Consider the following 16852-nt stretch of genomic DNA (forward strand, 5'->3'; position numbering starts at 1 on the left):
GGGGATAAGATTGAAGCATAGAAACAGCATCGCTCTTAAAAAGAACATATTAAGTAGTTTGTGCTAATTTTGTGCTGTAGTATATAAGCAATAGGGAAACCGAAAGAAAAGTGACAAAGCATTCCACTATCAAATAAAAACTTGAGCATTTTTGATAATCTGAAAACTTGGAAATACTACAGATAATTTTATAGGCTTCTTTACTATAAAGTCTTTTGATTCCTATTGTATTTTCTTTTGGGGGGGGTGGAAACTCAGTGGCGCTTGACTACTGATCCACATCCCCAGTTCTGTTTTATATTTTATTTAGAGACAGGTTCTCACTGAGTTGAGTAGCACTTCGCTTTTTGGTGAGGCTGGCATTGAACTCTCAATCCTCCTGCCTCGGCCTCCTGAGCCACTGGGATTACAGGAATGGCTCCAGTAGTATTTTCTTAATCTTCTAGTTGTCTTAAGGTAACAAGTGGTATTTTGTTTGTCTCATTACTAGCATGGAAGAATTATTTTCAAACTTTGACTATAATTTGGGAAGCATGTCATACATACATATCAAGACAGTCAAGAAATTAGGACATATATGTGGTATAACAGTATTATAGAAAAATTTTGATTTAATCTGTCTTCTTTTTAAAACCAACAAAAACTTCACTTCCAAATAATCTCATGTACTTGAATTTGTCATAGATGTTAAAATTTAATATAAAGCATTGGAATAAATAGAGAAGAGTTAAAAAGGTATGCCATTAATCAAACAATTATTTATTCAGTACATACTGAATTTGAGGGCATGTGCTAAGGGGCTTAGGTTACAGGAAAAAAATAATTTAGTCTCTGCTCTATTTGAGTTTACATTTGGGGGAGATAGATGGGTAAATAGTAAGTGCTATGAAGAACAGATTGGGCTGTCTAACTCAACCTGACTGAAGGGAGCTTTGGTAAATTTCTCATGAGGAGGAAGCTTAGTCTGAGTTTTGAAGGGTATAAAGAAGACATAAGCATTAAAGAGAATGGGAGCCATTACTGAGAATTGGATGAATGTTTCTTCATTAAGTCTGTTTTCATACTACTGTGGGATTATTACTCATGGTCTATATAGGTGTTCTGAGGACTTTGGAGAAGTTAGGCAAAGTTCTGATGGATTTTTTTTTTTAATTGTGGATTTATTTTTCCTTAAAGAATAATAGGGACTGGGAATCATTTAAAAAAATATAAGACAAAAATGACATCATCATTCTCTTTGATCATTATGGCATGACTAAATGTGTGTTTTAAAAATGAGTGTCTACAAGTGTGATTGGGATTTAGAGAACAGGATGGATGAAGCGATTACTCCAGAGGGTAGAGTTGACATGAATAGGGAAAGTTGAGGGGAGGAATCAAAGGTAACCCATATGTTTTGCCTAGTGCAGCTTTGTGAGTTATGGAAGACAGAAAAAAGGAGGAGGAGCAAAATTTTGTAGTTGTGATGTTGGTTGTTTTAGGTGAAAAGATCATAAATTGGGTTTTTAATTCTGTTTTTAACATGTTTATTTTAGGTACCAATGGAGTATCCAAATGTGGATGTCTAGTATTTAGTAGATTATGTGTTTATCATTAGATAAATGATAGAGATTTGAAATTATTAAGTACATAGTGATGATTTATCACAAGGCATAAGATACCAAGAAAATATGTGTGTGTATGTGTGTGTGTGTGTGTGTATGTATGTATGTTTTTGGTTGTGAAAATGAATCACAAACTTTGAGGAATATCAATATTTAAAAGATGGATAGAGAAAAAGTAAAATAAGGATTGGAAAGTTCATTTGATTTAATATTGTGGTTTATTTTATGAGTATTAAAGGCTGATTTTTCTGGAATAGCAAACTTAAAAGTCAAATAATTGTATTGAGAAGTGAATGGAAAGTGATGTTTAATATAGCATAATAATAGATTATTTTAGGCCAGGCTTGGTGGTGTATGCCTGTAATCCCAGTGGCATGGGATCATGGGTTCAAAGCCAGCCTCAGCAATGGCAAGACACTAAGCAACTCGGTGAGACCTGTCTCTAAATAAAATACTGAATAGGCCTGGAGATATGGCTCAGTGGTCAAGTGAGTGCCCTTGAGTTCAATCTCTGGTACCCCCCACACCCCTCCCCCCCAAAAAAAACCCCAATAGATTATTTTACATTTGAGAAAGCTTTGCTGTGAAGTAGAACAGAGGAAGATGGTAAAGGTTTGGGGAAAGGGTTTTTTTAATTCTTTTTATTCTAATTTGTTATATATGATAGCAGAATGCATTACAATTCATATTATACATATAGAGCACAACTTTTCATATCTCTGGTTGTATACAAAGTATATTCACACCACTCGTGTCTTGATACATGTACTTTGAATAATGATGTCCATCTCATTTCACCATCATTTCTAACCCCATGTCCTCTTCCTTTCTTTCCCTCCCCTTTGCCCCATCTAGAGTTCCTCTATTCCTCTCATACTCCCCCTCCCTCCCCACTATGAAGCAGCCTCCTTATATCAGATAAAACATTTGGCATTTGGTTTTTTGAGATTGGCTTTGCTTAGCATTATCTTCTCCAACTCTATCCATTTACCTAAAAATGCCAGTGTTTTTAATCACTTTTTTTTGCTGAGTAATATTCCATTGTGCATATATACCACAATTTTTTTTATCCATACATCTACTGAAGGGTGTCTAAGTTGCTTCCACAATTTAGCTATTGTGAATTGTGCTGCAGTAAACATTGATGTGGCTGTGCCCCTGAGGTATGCTGTTCAACAACTATATGAAAAAGTGTTCATCATCTCTAGCAAGTAGAGAAATGCAAATCAAAAGTGCTCTAAGATTTCATCTCACTCCAGTCAGAATGGCAGCTATTAAGAATACAAACAACAATAAGAGTTGACAAGGATGTAGAGAAAAAGGCACACTCATATGTTGCTGGTGGGACTGCAAATTGGTACAGCCAATATGGAAAGCAGTATGGAGATTCCTTGGAAAACTGGGAATGGAACCACCATTTGACCCAGCTATCCCTCTCATTGGTCTGTATCCAAAGGGGAAAGGTTTTGTTGATGTGTGTAAGAAAGTGATAGAGAGGAAATAGAGTATGTAATGGTACTGGAAAGAGATTCTATAAAATTGATAAAGGACCTGAATGAGATAGAAGGAATGGAATTGAATCAAGAGAGAGATCACTGTTTGAAAAGAGGAGGCACAAAGGTATAAATGAAAATAAGATTTTTTCCTCTTCATTTCTGCTATAAAATCTTGAGTCCCATAAGATCATTTTCTCTTTTCATTGTATATTCTATTTCGTTTAACCCCAATTTCAATCACCATTTATATGTTAATGAAAAATATATTTGTAATGCATTTCAATTCTCTGACCTACAGAATCAAAACTTTCAGGCTGGGGTTGTGGCTTAATGGTAGAGCGCTTGCCTAGCATGCGTGAGGCACCACATACTCCACATACTGTCTTTGTCCCTTGAATTGGTGGGATCTCAAACTCATAATGTCCCATCTGAATCTCATCTAGTGATTTTTATCTCAGTAAGTGATAGAAGCAAATGTAGGATTAGTTGCCTATGCTAAGGAACTTTGGGGGATCCAATTCCTCTTTTGTACCTCATTATCTCATTTTACCATATACAGTCCATTACTAAAATATATGAGTTTTACTTCTTAAGAGCTCTTCAATTCATTCTGGAGTGTTAAATGCTCATCTTTGATCTGAAGTCCATTCTTCTCATTCAAGAGCCAAACTGATCTTTTCAAAATAGAAGTCTGATTATATAAAAACAAAATATTTTAAGGATGTGCCTACAGTTCTTGCTGTCTCTTTAGCCACATCAGTATAAATTCCCTTACTCTTTGAATTATAGCATTCATTCAGTCTCCTGTATTCATCATGTTGCCTTCCTCTTGAAGGCCAATAGTGAACTTATTCTTTAAATTTCACTTTAACCTAGATGTCCTCAATAAAGCCATCTCACCATGCATCAGAGTGATATTAACCATTATAATAATCTCAGTCTTTAATTACATTCTGCTGGCAACCAATTTAAGGTACACCAGAAAACATAATGAGCATGGTAAGCAACTAGCACCTCATGACCTAAAGGGGCTCCCCTTCTGTCATGTTTTCAGCCCTAGGGTCCATATTACAGTAGTGTCAATGCAGATAAAGTGTATAAGACAGTTTTTGAAGGCTTATTACCAGTCCTCCTGTTATTCTGGCAACATATTTGAAGGAATGAAGTTCAAGGTCATTCCTGCACAGAGGGAGTCCTGGACCTCTGGTAATGTTTTTTACCTCTTTCCTGCCACTGTACTTAAAAAAAGGAAACCACAATTCTGACTGCTAACATCATGGTTTTGTTTTACTTGATGTTTTACATTATAGTATGTACACCTGTATTTGACTTCTTTTGATCAATCAATGTGAAAGGATCCTCCTAATGTGTATAGTTGAGGATGATTTATTCTTATTGTTCTATAGTACTTTATAAGTGTATTATAATTAATTACCCATTCTGCTGTTGAAAGTAATTTGTATAGTTTCCCATTTGTAACCAAGTGTTTTTCCAACATGATTTTGCCAAGTTTTACTAGGCGTGTTTGAGAATTTTAGTTGTTATTCATCCTTAACAACACTTAATGTTTGCTCTCTTCATTTTAACCATTCTGTGAGGGTTGTGGTATAACATTGTCATTTGGATTTGGACTGATGAAATTGAACACCTGTTCCCATATTTGTTGGCTATTTGGGAGACCACCTTTGTGAAGTGTCTATCCATGACTGCTAATTTAAAAATTTTTTATTTTATTTCTTTCCTGTAAGGATTTGTAGGACTTTTAAAAAATATTTCCAATATTCTGGCATCAATGCTTTCTTAATGTATTTTGTGGCTAGGTTTGCCTACTCCAAGATTCTGAAGATGACCTCTTATGTTTTGTTCTAAAAGCCCTGCTGTGTAATTTTAAACATTTATATCTACTATCTGTCAGAACTGTTGAGAGCCACAGCCGAAGGGTCCCCAGCAAACTTCCAGCTGGCAGCTGCTCTCAACACAGAACAAAATTTTGTTGTGTGTGTTTGGTGTGAGGCAGGAGTAAAGGTGCATTTGTTTTTCTTATATACCCTGTTGACTAGCACTGTTTATTGAAAAAGATAATTCTTTCTCTGCAATATTCCCTCATTACTTTTTAGTAAGTAAAGCCATACATAATTAGATTTCTTTCTAGATTCTCTATTCCATTAGTTAATTTGTGGTCCTAGAGTTCTTCAGAAGGATGGCTTATTATTTCTCAGAGTTTCAGTCACACTGAACAATCTTCCAAATTAAATCAGAGAACATTGTAAACTCACTCCATAAAATGGCTGTCCATTTTTATGACTTTGACTCCACAGCAAAATCTATTTCTATCATCAAATGTGTAGGATCTTCAGATAATTACTTTGTGTCCTTTGTCTAGATTTATTACCTAAAGGATAGAGGGTCTGTTCTGAGCCTTTTTTTCTGGTACGTTTTGAGTATTGGAAGCAGTTCTTAGTATCTTTTTAGTGAGTATAGTGAGGTTTTTTTTTTTTTTTTCTATTAGTTTTATTAGGGATTTAAAATTTTTATTATCCTTTAAAAAAACCCAACTTTTAACTTTTTTGTTTTTTGGTTTTCTGCTTACTATTTTATCAGTTATTGCACTTTTTATTTTCTTCCCTCTAGATTCCTTGGTTTTGATTTGCTGAGGTTTTGGTTCTTTTTTTCAATAGAAGTTTAATTCTTTGATTTTCTGCTGTCTTCTACTAGACTACATATAGTAAGAATGTCATTTTCTCTAAGCACTTTTAGCATTTAATCTTTCATCATTTATTTAAAAGTATTTTCTAATTTTCATTTTGATTTCCTGTTTAATACATGAATTATTTAGGATAATTTAAGAGTGTCAATATCCTGAATTATATTGGATTCCAGACAAGTGGGTGGTAAACCAGGACTGTCTAGCATAAATGAGTACTTATATTCATCTTAATTTTGGTGGATTTTAAAATACAAATAGAAGACTCAGGAATTTAAATTAAAATTTAAAAACCATTGCATACTCAGACTTTGCACTGTTAAATGTAATAAAGCAAATGTGCCAAACAATAAACATCTTTTGGTTCTAAAAGATTTGTCAAGTCAGTGTATCTATAGAAATAATAAAGGTGAAAAAGACAGTTTAAATGGTATACACTGAAAATTTTTAGTGGTTTCAAAAAAATAATTATAAAAGTAGAATGAACTAGTATTCATAAATTTTTAATCTGAGATTTTTCTTTATATTGTACAATGAGAAATTAAACAACACCTAACTGGTACTCCTTTCACATGTCAACTTAAATCTCAGAGGCATAAAGCTACTGTGCTAATCTTAGCATGTGTGATGTTCTAATTATTGTGGACATTTCTGCTGAAATGTTATCCATTCCCCTTCAGTTTGAATAATTATGAGAGCTCAGGAATACGTCAAGTATTTAAAACCATTTCATATGAATCTTTTATACGTCACATTTCCTGAATTTGCATGAAGACTCTTACAGGCTAGTAAAGATTTCCTTTGAAGAAATATATAATCATGGACCATTGGATAGTATTAACAGAGAGTAATATATTATTTTAACTTCTATTTCTCAATTTAGATTCTGGCTATGAAGTATGTTTGTGATCAGTCTTTGAAGGATGAGATATAAATGAGAAATTGTAAGAAACATTTTCATTAACCAAATTGGAGCTGTGTACTACACAATTAAAAAATATAATTCATAGCTTTTCTTCTGTATAATTATTCTACCTCTCTTTGAGTTGTGTTTTCTTAGGAAATGCTTTTTAAAATTATTTTAAAATTCAATAGCATTTAATTGCATTGTCAATATTGAATTCTTTTATAATTTCTTCCATATTGTGGTGATAGTTTCTTATTTGTAATGCTATATCTTTGATATCCCCTCAATTCATGTTTTTCCTTTCTGATTAATTTTGAGTTTTTAAAAAAGTCTGTTTTAGTGGTATTTTTAAAGAATAAGGTGTTAGACTCATGCATTAATTATTTTAATTTCTAATGTCACTAATTTTTATCTTTTTTGAATTTATTTCTTCTTCTCTCCTCTTAAGTTTTATTTTTTACTATAGATCTTTTAAAAACAGTAGTTAAACTGTAGTCCCAATTCTTTTTTGTGGTAATTCCAGATGAGTCCTGTCTTGTAGAACTAGTTGAGTTGATGAAGAAGTTTTATATCTTCATTGTCCAGTAAATACCATTGATCTTGCGTGGCTATTATGCACTTGAAATATAACTACTGTAAATAAATAACTGGACTTTAAATCTTGTTTAATTTTAATTATCCAAATTTAAACATCTGTTTCTGGCTAGTACTATATTAAAATGCAGTTTTAGATCAAGATTTGGCAAACTTTTTCTGTAGAAGTCCAAATAATAAATATTTGGGGTTTTGTAATTCATATGGTTTCTTTTGCAGCCCCCCACAAAAGCAGTCACACAATGTATAAACAAATGAGCATAATTGTGTTGTAGTAAATCATGTGTATCACAGCAGGGTTTGCTGGATTTGGCTTCCACACTCCAGTTTGACAAGCTGTGCTCTAGATCTTAGATGTGTCTGCGCGTCTGTGTATTTTTATTTTTCTACTTCTGTGTTCTCTGGGTTCCTTCAGTTATTTTTTCTTCCTTTGTTTGTGTGAGTGGCAGGAGCAGGGTGGATGGATTCTGTCTCTTTTCCTGTAATTTTGTTTTTGTTGACAGACTGTTATTTTATTTATATGTGGTGCTGAGAATTAAACCCAGCGCCTCACACATGCTAGGCAAGTGTTCTACCACTAAGCTATAGCCCCAGCCCTCTTGTAACTTTTTAAGGAAGATTATTACTCCTTTCAATTCCTCCTGTGTGTTTTTTCAGATTTTCTTCCAGCTTTTCTGTTTTTTGGTATATTGGTGGAAGTGGCACTCTCTATTAAATTTGATGAAACTCTTATTCTCTTATTCTATTCTAATCTCTTTTATTCTGTTCTCTCATATGCCTCTGGTTTTATAGATGCAACATCTTTCCAGAATCTCTGAACATGGTAAATAATTCTTTTTTTTCCTATTTTTCTCCTTTTTGAATTTCTTTTGCTTTCTCCAAGGTTGCTTGTTTTTATCATAGGCATTCTTTTTCATGATTGTGTTTTTCCTGAATGTTGATGATCCTTGGTTATCCATTCATGTTAATAAATGAAAGACCAATTGAATGATATGGGTAGCTGGGATGGGTTTTCTCTTCCTTGTTTTCCCAAGGAATCTTAATTTAAATGGGAAAGAAAAAAAAGACTGACAGGGAGTTGTTTATTGGTTGGAAGGTCTAATTTCTTGGTACGCTTTGCTCCAAAGTGGATAAGCAGGAAAGAAACAGGCTAATTCCTTCTGTAATAGCTAAATAAGAAAGACAATATTCTAATTTTCCAACCTTCATACTTTGCAGACCAAATTTCTTTCAGACCAGTTTTCTGTTTAGACTACCATCCTCCATTATTCTGAACTAGCACAGGACCTCTTGAAGCCATGAAAAGAAAAGTTACACCTTCCCTGAAATAGTATCATGTATTTGTGTTTGGCATATGTAGGCACACTTTTCTGGGACCAGATAGTAAATATTTTGGGTTTAGCAACTAATGAGGTCTTTTTTGCAACTATTGAACTTTGCTATGGGAAAGCAGCCATAGCAAGCATTAGCAAATGAGTAAGTCTGTTTTAAAAACACTTTATTTATGAATGCTAAAACTTGAATTTCATATGGTTTTCACATGTCACAAATGTTCTGTTTTTTACTTTCAGCCATTTATAAGTGTAAAAACTATGACTTTGTTTTTTTTTTTTTTTTTATCTTGACATAAAAAAGTAAAAGATGAGCTGGAAGATTTGCCCGCATGAACCATTGTTTGCCAACCTGTGTACTGTACTATTGTTCTCTCCACTCTATTACTCTGATTTCATATGCTCTATCTTATAGAATGCCTTCAAAATCTCTGGTTCATGCTTTTCACATTCCTTTTCAGTATTTATTTCTAGTTATTTTTTGAAAATTTGCTGTCATAAAAGAGAAGACTGGAGGTGACATGGAAATTACTGCTAGTGGGCATTGATTACAATTTTGGGGTGACAAAAATGTTTTAAAATTTATTGTGGTGATGATTGCATAACCACAAATATAGTAAAGTACATTGAATGTTACACTGTTTTAAATAGGTGAACTGCATGATAAATGAAATGTGAATTATATCTCAATAAACCTTTTTTGGTGGTGGTAAATGTATCATCATTTCAGTTCAATTTTTAAATGGAATAGTGGTAAATTTATGTCATTTTGAACTAAAATTCCCATTAGACTTCAAACTGGGTGGGGTGTGGGAGACAAGTATAAAGGCAAAAATGTAAAGTATCTTTAGAATCTTTTTCAGTAGCTCCATTCCTATACTCATGAGGTATAATTAATAATAATAATTGTTTTGCAGAGGGTATATTATGACACAGATAATGTTTTTAATATTTTAATATACTACAATGCCCACACGATTTTACAGATGCATAAGTTGGGGAATTAACTGAATCACATAAAGGATAAGTAATTTGCTTTTGGTCACCATAGCTTATAAGTTGTGAAGATAGGATTCCCAGTAGAGAGAGCTCGTCTGTCTGACACCAAATCCATTTCTTCTCCACTATTCCCTCTGAGCTCAAACTCAGCCTTAATTCCCTTCTCAAAGTAAATCTTTGTTTAGCTAATTTATGACTGTTAGCATTACATGTATTTGCCTTGCTACATCAGGTATATATTCAGAATGATTAATATGAGAAAATATGAGGTGAAAGCAACTGGGGTAGTAAGTGGGACATCTTTAGCCCAAAAGTGAATAATGCTGACCTTTTTTAATCTTGTGAAAGAGAAATTAGACCTCTTTGTTTCTCTACGGCAAATGATTTTTTTCTTTATAGTTTTGTTTTTTTTCTGTATTTTTCATTAGTGCATTATAGTTGTACATAATGATGGGATTTGTTATATATTCTTCCATGCACACAATATAATAATATAATTTGAACAATATCATTCCCTGTCGGGGTTTTTAGTCCTCGGTTCCCTCCCGACCTGCAGGAGAGATAGGGAGAATACAACCCGGCCAGGAGGAGCCAAGAAAGAAGAGAGAGCCGACTGACCGCAGCACCCAGCTCTCCCTCACCACCTAAGGGAGACCAGTCAAGGCTGCTCCTTTATTGAGGAAGCACACACAGCTAATATAAGGCACAGGAGCCAATCAGGATAAAGGTCAGCAGGGTGAGGGGAGTTCACGTGTACACCCATACTACAGGCAGTAAGGGGAGACAGGAGCGCGGAAGGGTTCTGAGCCTATCCTAGAGGTGGTCGGATTTTTCCTCACAGCCCACGGTATCGCCTTCTGGCTGATTGCAAGGTGCCATCTTAGCCATGTGCGGCCCCAAGACTGGGAAGAGAGCATCAGTCTGCAAGTTAGGTTTCCTTTTCTCCATAATAGGTTTCTGTTTCTCTGATGTCACATGCCCTACAATTCCCTAGTATTTCTTCTTTCCCTATCCTTCTCTCTCCCCTGACTCCATTTCTAGAGCAGAGAAATTTCAATTTCAACTCAGACTGAAGAACTTTCTATTAGGGTGGTTCAGCACTAAAATTTATATTGATAATAAAAAACTCTTTAGAATTTTGATTTTATGATTTTACTTTTTATATTTTTTATTCCCTTAAATGAAAGGTTTAAAACACTTTTAAAGGCCATTTTATTTTATAATTTTTCCATTCTTCAAAAATGTGAGATTTGGCCTGGTGTGGTGAAGCACGCCTGTAATCCCACTGGTTTGGGAAGCTGAGGCAGGAGGATTGCAAGTTCAAAGCCAGCCTCAGCAAAAGCGGGGCACTAAGCAACTCAGTGAGACCCTGTCTCTAAATAAAATACAAAATAGGGTTGGGGATGTGTCTCAGTGGCCAAGTGCCCATGAGTTCAACTCCCGGTACCCCACCATCACCACCAAAAAGCGAGATTTTAAAATTGCTTATTTATCTATCTATCTATCTATCTATTTATTTATTTATTTTTGCATTGCTTCTGATCTAACCTAGGACTTCACATACATTAGGTAAGTGCAGTACAACTGAGCTATAACCCAGTCCTTGAAAATAATGTTATGGTTAATTTTGTATTCTAAGGCAAAATTTTTTTTTAAAGGAAAACAAAGCATATTTCCTTTTTCTTTACATTTCCTAAATAAACTCACCTGAAAATTAATGAATTGCTGTCATATATGATGAATGTTTTCCCTCAACTAGTGTTGGAATATGTTTACTTTAGAGCTTACCAATAGTTTCGATTCTCTAATTGAAGAATTTGTGTCAGCTCTTTGAGTTTGCTCAAGGTCTTGAGTCCCTTAAGGAAAAATTTTCTTTTGTGAAAAAATACTCATAAACCCCCCCCTTTTAATAATTTTAAGTGTACAGTTCAGTGGCATGAAGTGTATTTATAGTGTTACATAATCATTGCCATTATTCCCAGATTTTCATCATCCCAGTCAGAAACAGTATACTTAATGAGTAAAAACTGCTTATTCCCCATTTACCCCAACCTCTGATAACATCTATTCTATCTTCTATCTCTTGCTGGATCATACAACAATTCTATGATTACCTTTTTTTTTTTTTCTCCTTGTTTTCACTTCTATGATTACCTTTTTAAGGTACTACCAAACTGTTTCCCTTAGAGATTGCACCATTTTGCATTCCTAACAAGATAGCATTCAAGTTCCATTTTCTCCATGTCCTCATCAGTATTTATTTTCTATTTTTTGATAATAGCTTTGTAATGATGGTCAAGTGATATCTCATTGTGATTTTAATTTGCATTTCCCTAATGAGTAAGGATGTTGAATATCTTTTCATATGCTTATTGACCATATGTATGTCATCCTTAGAGAAATGTCTTTTCTTGTCCTTTATTTACTTTTTAATTGGTTTTGTTGTTGAGTTGTAGGGATTCTTTATGTATTCTGTTCATTAATCCCTTATCAGATTAATGATATGTAAATATCTGCTTCCATTTTATGGGCTGCATTTTTACTGTCTTGATAATGGTATTCATTGATTATCAAAAGATTTTTAATTTTAATGAAGTCCAATTTATTTTTTCTTTTGTTTTTCAGATCAAGGAAATCACTGCCAAATCCAATGTCATTGAAACTTTGCCCTGTGTTTTTCCCCGAAGAGTCTTATAGTTTTCACTCTTAGGATTAGGTTTCTGATCCATTTTGAGTAAATTTATATATATATATATTATAAGGTAAAGGTTCAACTTCATTCTTTTGCATGTTGATATCTAGTTTTCTCAACACCATTTTTTGAAAAGACTGTCCTTTTCAACAAAAAAATTATTTTGGCAACCTTGTTGAAAATCCTTTCACCATTTATCTTAAAGCTTATTTCTGAAGTCTTTATTCCATTGGTCTGTAGATCTGTCATCATAACTTCCATGATTAATAGAATTTTGTATTAAAATTTAAATCAAGGGGTGTGAGTTGTCCAGATTCTTCTTTTTAAGGATTGTTTTGACTATTCAGGGTCTTTTGACATTACTTACGAATTTTAGGATGCATTTCTATTTTTTACAAAAATACCTTTGGTATTGGATGGCAGTTATATTGAATTTGTCCATTACTTTGGGTACTATTGTCACCTTAAGAATCCTAGTCTTCCAGTTCATGAATGTGGGATTTCTTTCCATTTATTGATGTCATTTTAAATTTCTTTCAGCAGTATTTTGTAGTTTTCAGTGTACTAGTCTTTTACCCCCTTGTTAAGTTCATTCCTTAGTATTTGGTTCTTTTTTGATGCTATTATAAAGGATTTGTTTTTTTAGTTTCATTCTTGGATTATTAATTGTCACATGTATAGAAAAACACCTGATTTTATGTGTTGAATTTTGTCCTGCAAATTTTTGGATTTATTAGTTCTACCAGATTTTTTTTAATGCTTGTTAAGGATTTTCTGCATATAAGATGATGTTATTTGCAGAGATAATTTTACCTCTTCCTTTCCAATTTGGATGCCTTTCATTTTCTTTTTTTGCCTAATTTTAATGACTGTGTTGACTAGGACTGACAAATACTGGTGTCTTTGCCTTGTTCTTGATCCAATGGGAAAATTTTTTAGTTTTTCCCTATTAAGCATGACGCTAGCTGTGGTTTTTTTCATCTATTGCTTATGTTGGAGGAAGTTTCATTCTATTCTTTGTTGAATTTGTTTTCATGAAAGGGCATTGAATTTTGTCAGATTTGTGTGTGTGTGTGCGCGCGCCTATTGATATGATTTTCTGTTTTTTTTCCTGTTGATGTGGTATATTATACTGATTGATTTTTGTATGTCAAAACAAAATTTGTATTGTGAGAATTTGTATTGTGAGAATCAGTCATACTTGATTATGGTGTATAAACCTTTTAATATGTTGCCAAATTTGGTTTGCTCGTAGTTTGTTGAGGACTTTTGTATCAATATTCACAAGGAATATTGGCTTGTAGTTTTCTATTCTCTTTGTCTAATTAGCTTTGGTATTAGTAATAAATACCTTTGGGAATGCTTTAGGATGTGTCAATGTGTTCCCTCCTCTTTAATTTTTTAAAGATTTTGAGAAGTATTGGTATTGTCCTTCCCTCTCCACTTGGCAGAATTCACATACAAAGTCTGGTAAAAGCAAAAGGGTGTATAGAACTTTACATTGTTGGGAAGTATGCATAAATTTTTAATGAACTCACTATAGGCAAACAATTGTATTTTATTTCCCTGTGTTATAGGTATACTTTCATTTAATTCCGATGGTGAGGTATGTGTACTATTTTCCTAGTACTGCTGTCATAATAAATTATCACAAATATGGTAACTTTAAAAAGTTCACAATTGTGAAAATCAGAAGTCTCAAATCAAGGTGTCAGCAGAATTTTTTTTTTTTCTGGGGACAGTGAGAAAGAGACTATCCCATGCCTCCCCCCACTAACTCCAGGGTGTTCTTTGGGTCATAGATACCTTTCTCCAATCTCTGTGTATTTGTATACTCATATTGACTTCTTCTTTGTGTCCTTTTGTATCTCTTGTAAGGAAATTCTCATTAGATAGAGGACAGAGCTATCTCAGTATAGTTTCATCTTGTTCCTTATCTTAATACATTTTCAAAGATTTTATTTCCAAGTAACATTATATTCCAAGGTTACAGATAGACACAAATATTGGGGGAACCCAACCCACTATACTTCACTCTTCGCATTCTTAAAATTCATATACATGTTGATTTGGATGTGTACATTCATTTCATTACAGCATCCCTCCAAAACACATTTCAGTATCAACTCTAAATCCAAAATTTCATCTAAATATCATCAACTTGAAAAGTACTAAATCTCATCATCTAAACTGTCTAAATTAGGCATGATTGAGACTATGAATGTAGTCTATTTTAGGACAAGATTTCTTTCTGTATGTGGATCTGTGAAACTAAAAAGTAAATTATCTGCTCCCAAAATGAAGTGAAGAAAATGTACACAATAGATATTCCCATTCCATTAGGAAAAAAAAAATAAAATGAAAGGAGTAAAGGGTTTACTGATCCCAAATCCAGCCCTACAAATGTCATTTGGTTTTAAGGTCTGGGAATAATTCTCTGAGGCTTCATGATCCAGTCCTTGGGCTCTTCCGATGTTCTCACCCTGCAGGCCCCTCAGACCATTCTGCTCTCTTACCTCTCCATCCATGATTCTACAAGTTATTTTTCCCCCTTTTCTTCTTGAAGAGTAGTACATGTTTGTAGAAAAGTAACTCTATTAGTCCATTTTCTGCTTAAAGAACTTTGGGAGTCCTACAGCTTTTCATTTCATCCAGTTTTTTTCTTTTTTTTTTTTCCTGCCAAGATGGCAGTGTTTCTACTAATATAACATTGTCAAAAGTCTTATGTGTCTTCCGTGAATGTCAGGGGGTACATGCCATACGACCACAGGGTTCTTCACATCTCCTTCTTGGATAACCTCATTTCTATTTTTGGCTTCTGCTGAGATGGTTGACTGAAGCCATTAGTATCACACCTCATCTCTTCAGAAAATATTTTTTCTGCAATACTTGACCACTTCTTCATAGTATGCTTTAGTTGATATTTAGTTCTTGAAAACATATGTGAAGGGAAAGTGATTACGACACTTGGAGCGACCAAGAGATCTTTATTATGGCAGTGTCTGATTAACATGGAAGGAGGAGAAAAGAGAGAGAGGAAAGCACAAGAGGGGCTGGGAGAGCAAACTGCAAGAGAGAGAAAGAGAAGAAGAGAGGAAAGAGAAGAGAGAGAGAGTAAGAGAGAGTGAAAGCAGAGAAGAAAGAGAGCACAATAGAGGGGGGCCCGGCAGGAGAGAGTTTTTATAGCCAAAATTTAATGGGGTTTTTGGGTCTGCAAGCTACCTTGTTGGCATACAGTGATTGGATCGTACTGTAGTTGCTAAGGGTGTCATCTTCTGCCTTCAGGCAGATGCGGCAGGGTCAGATGTGGGTTTCCTTTGCACCAGACAGGTGGGGGTCCAGTGTTCAGCCTTGATTGGAGTTGAGTGTTCAGACTTGAGGCAAACAAGTGATAAGGAACCAGACGGGTGAGGGTCCAGTGTTCGCCCACCCTGCACCCAACATTTATTTAGCCTGCTCTGCAACTAACAATATGTATTTCTAAGGAGACAGCTTTGCTGTCTTCCTCTTTACATCTTTACAAGCCCTTCTCAGAATTGCCTTAATAACTCTATTTCTACCAACAGTCTCTTCTAGGCAATCTAGGCTGTTCTGTTTTAGGTGTCTATTAGAGTAACACCTCACTACCTGTTACCAAAATCTGCACTAATTTCCTAAGATCGCCATAAAAAATTACCACAACAGAAATTATTTTTTTTTACAATTTTGGAGGTCAAATATCTGAAATCAAGATGTCAGTAAGTCCATGTTCATTCTGAAGCCTTGAGGGAAGAGTCCTTCCTTGCCTTTCAGTTTCTGATGACTCCTGATATTCCTGATTCTGGCAGTATAATTCTAATCTTTGCCTCTATTTTCACTTATCCTCTTCTCTGTATCCCTGTGTGTTCTCCTCTGTCTTCTATGAGGACATTCTCATTAGATTTAGGCCCTCTCTAATCTAGTATGATCTCATTTTGATCCTTAACCTTAATTATACCTGCAAAGACTATTTCAGTATAAGGTCAATGATCTAAGGTTTCAGGAGGACATTAATTGTGTATGGGAGGATGGCACCACTTAACCTACTACAATCTCGTTTTAAGTAATTATATTATACATTTATAATTAAATATGTTGTATTTTATTCAAAACTTGTGAATAATTATTTTTATGAAGTTATTTCACAGGATAACTAATATCCTTAATGTTAATATTCATATTAGAGAGTGCTAAATAGGAAATCACTTGTCAGACTTCATAATATATTTTGAAATAAGGGGTATTAGGAATATTGTATATGTGCATATGTGTATTGACACATATGATTAAACAGCATTAAATTTCTGTTGACTTAAAGTTAAGTTTGTTCCTCAGTATTTATTCACATCAATGTAGTAAGATCCTAAATTACTATTTTTTTAGGACAGTGGTGGTCTCCAGTTGATTGGAATGAGTGAGTGAAATTAGATTTCCTTGAGATTTTTTGGTGATTCAAATTGGAATCAAATGTTTAGTGAGTTTTTCAATATTTAAATAATGAATTGCA

At 34.1% G+C, this 16852-nt stretch overlaps 1 protein-coding gene across 5 annotated transcripts in view; it reads left to right on the forward strand.

Moving 5' to 3' along the window:
* Immp1l (inner mitochondrial membrane peptidase subunit 1) overlaps nucleotides 1–16852 on the forward strand; it is an 83092-nt gene that overhangs the window by 1567 nt on the left and 64673 nt on the right. The gene's annotated exons all lie outside the window — the stretch shown is intronic.

Source organism: Marmota monax, unplaced genomic scaffold (assembly GCF_021218885.2).
Source record: "Marmota monax isolate L192 unplaced genomic scaffold, Marmota_monax_Labrador192_F-V1.1 WCK01_AAM20220418_F8-fsc00135, whole genome shotgun sequence".
Lineage (NCBI taxonomy): Eukaryota > Metazoa > Chordata > Mammalia > Rodentia > Sciuridae > Marmota > Marmota monax.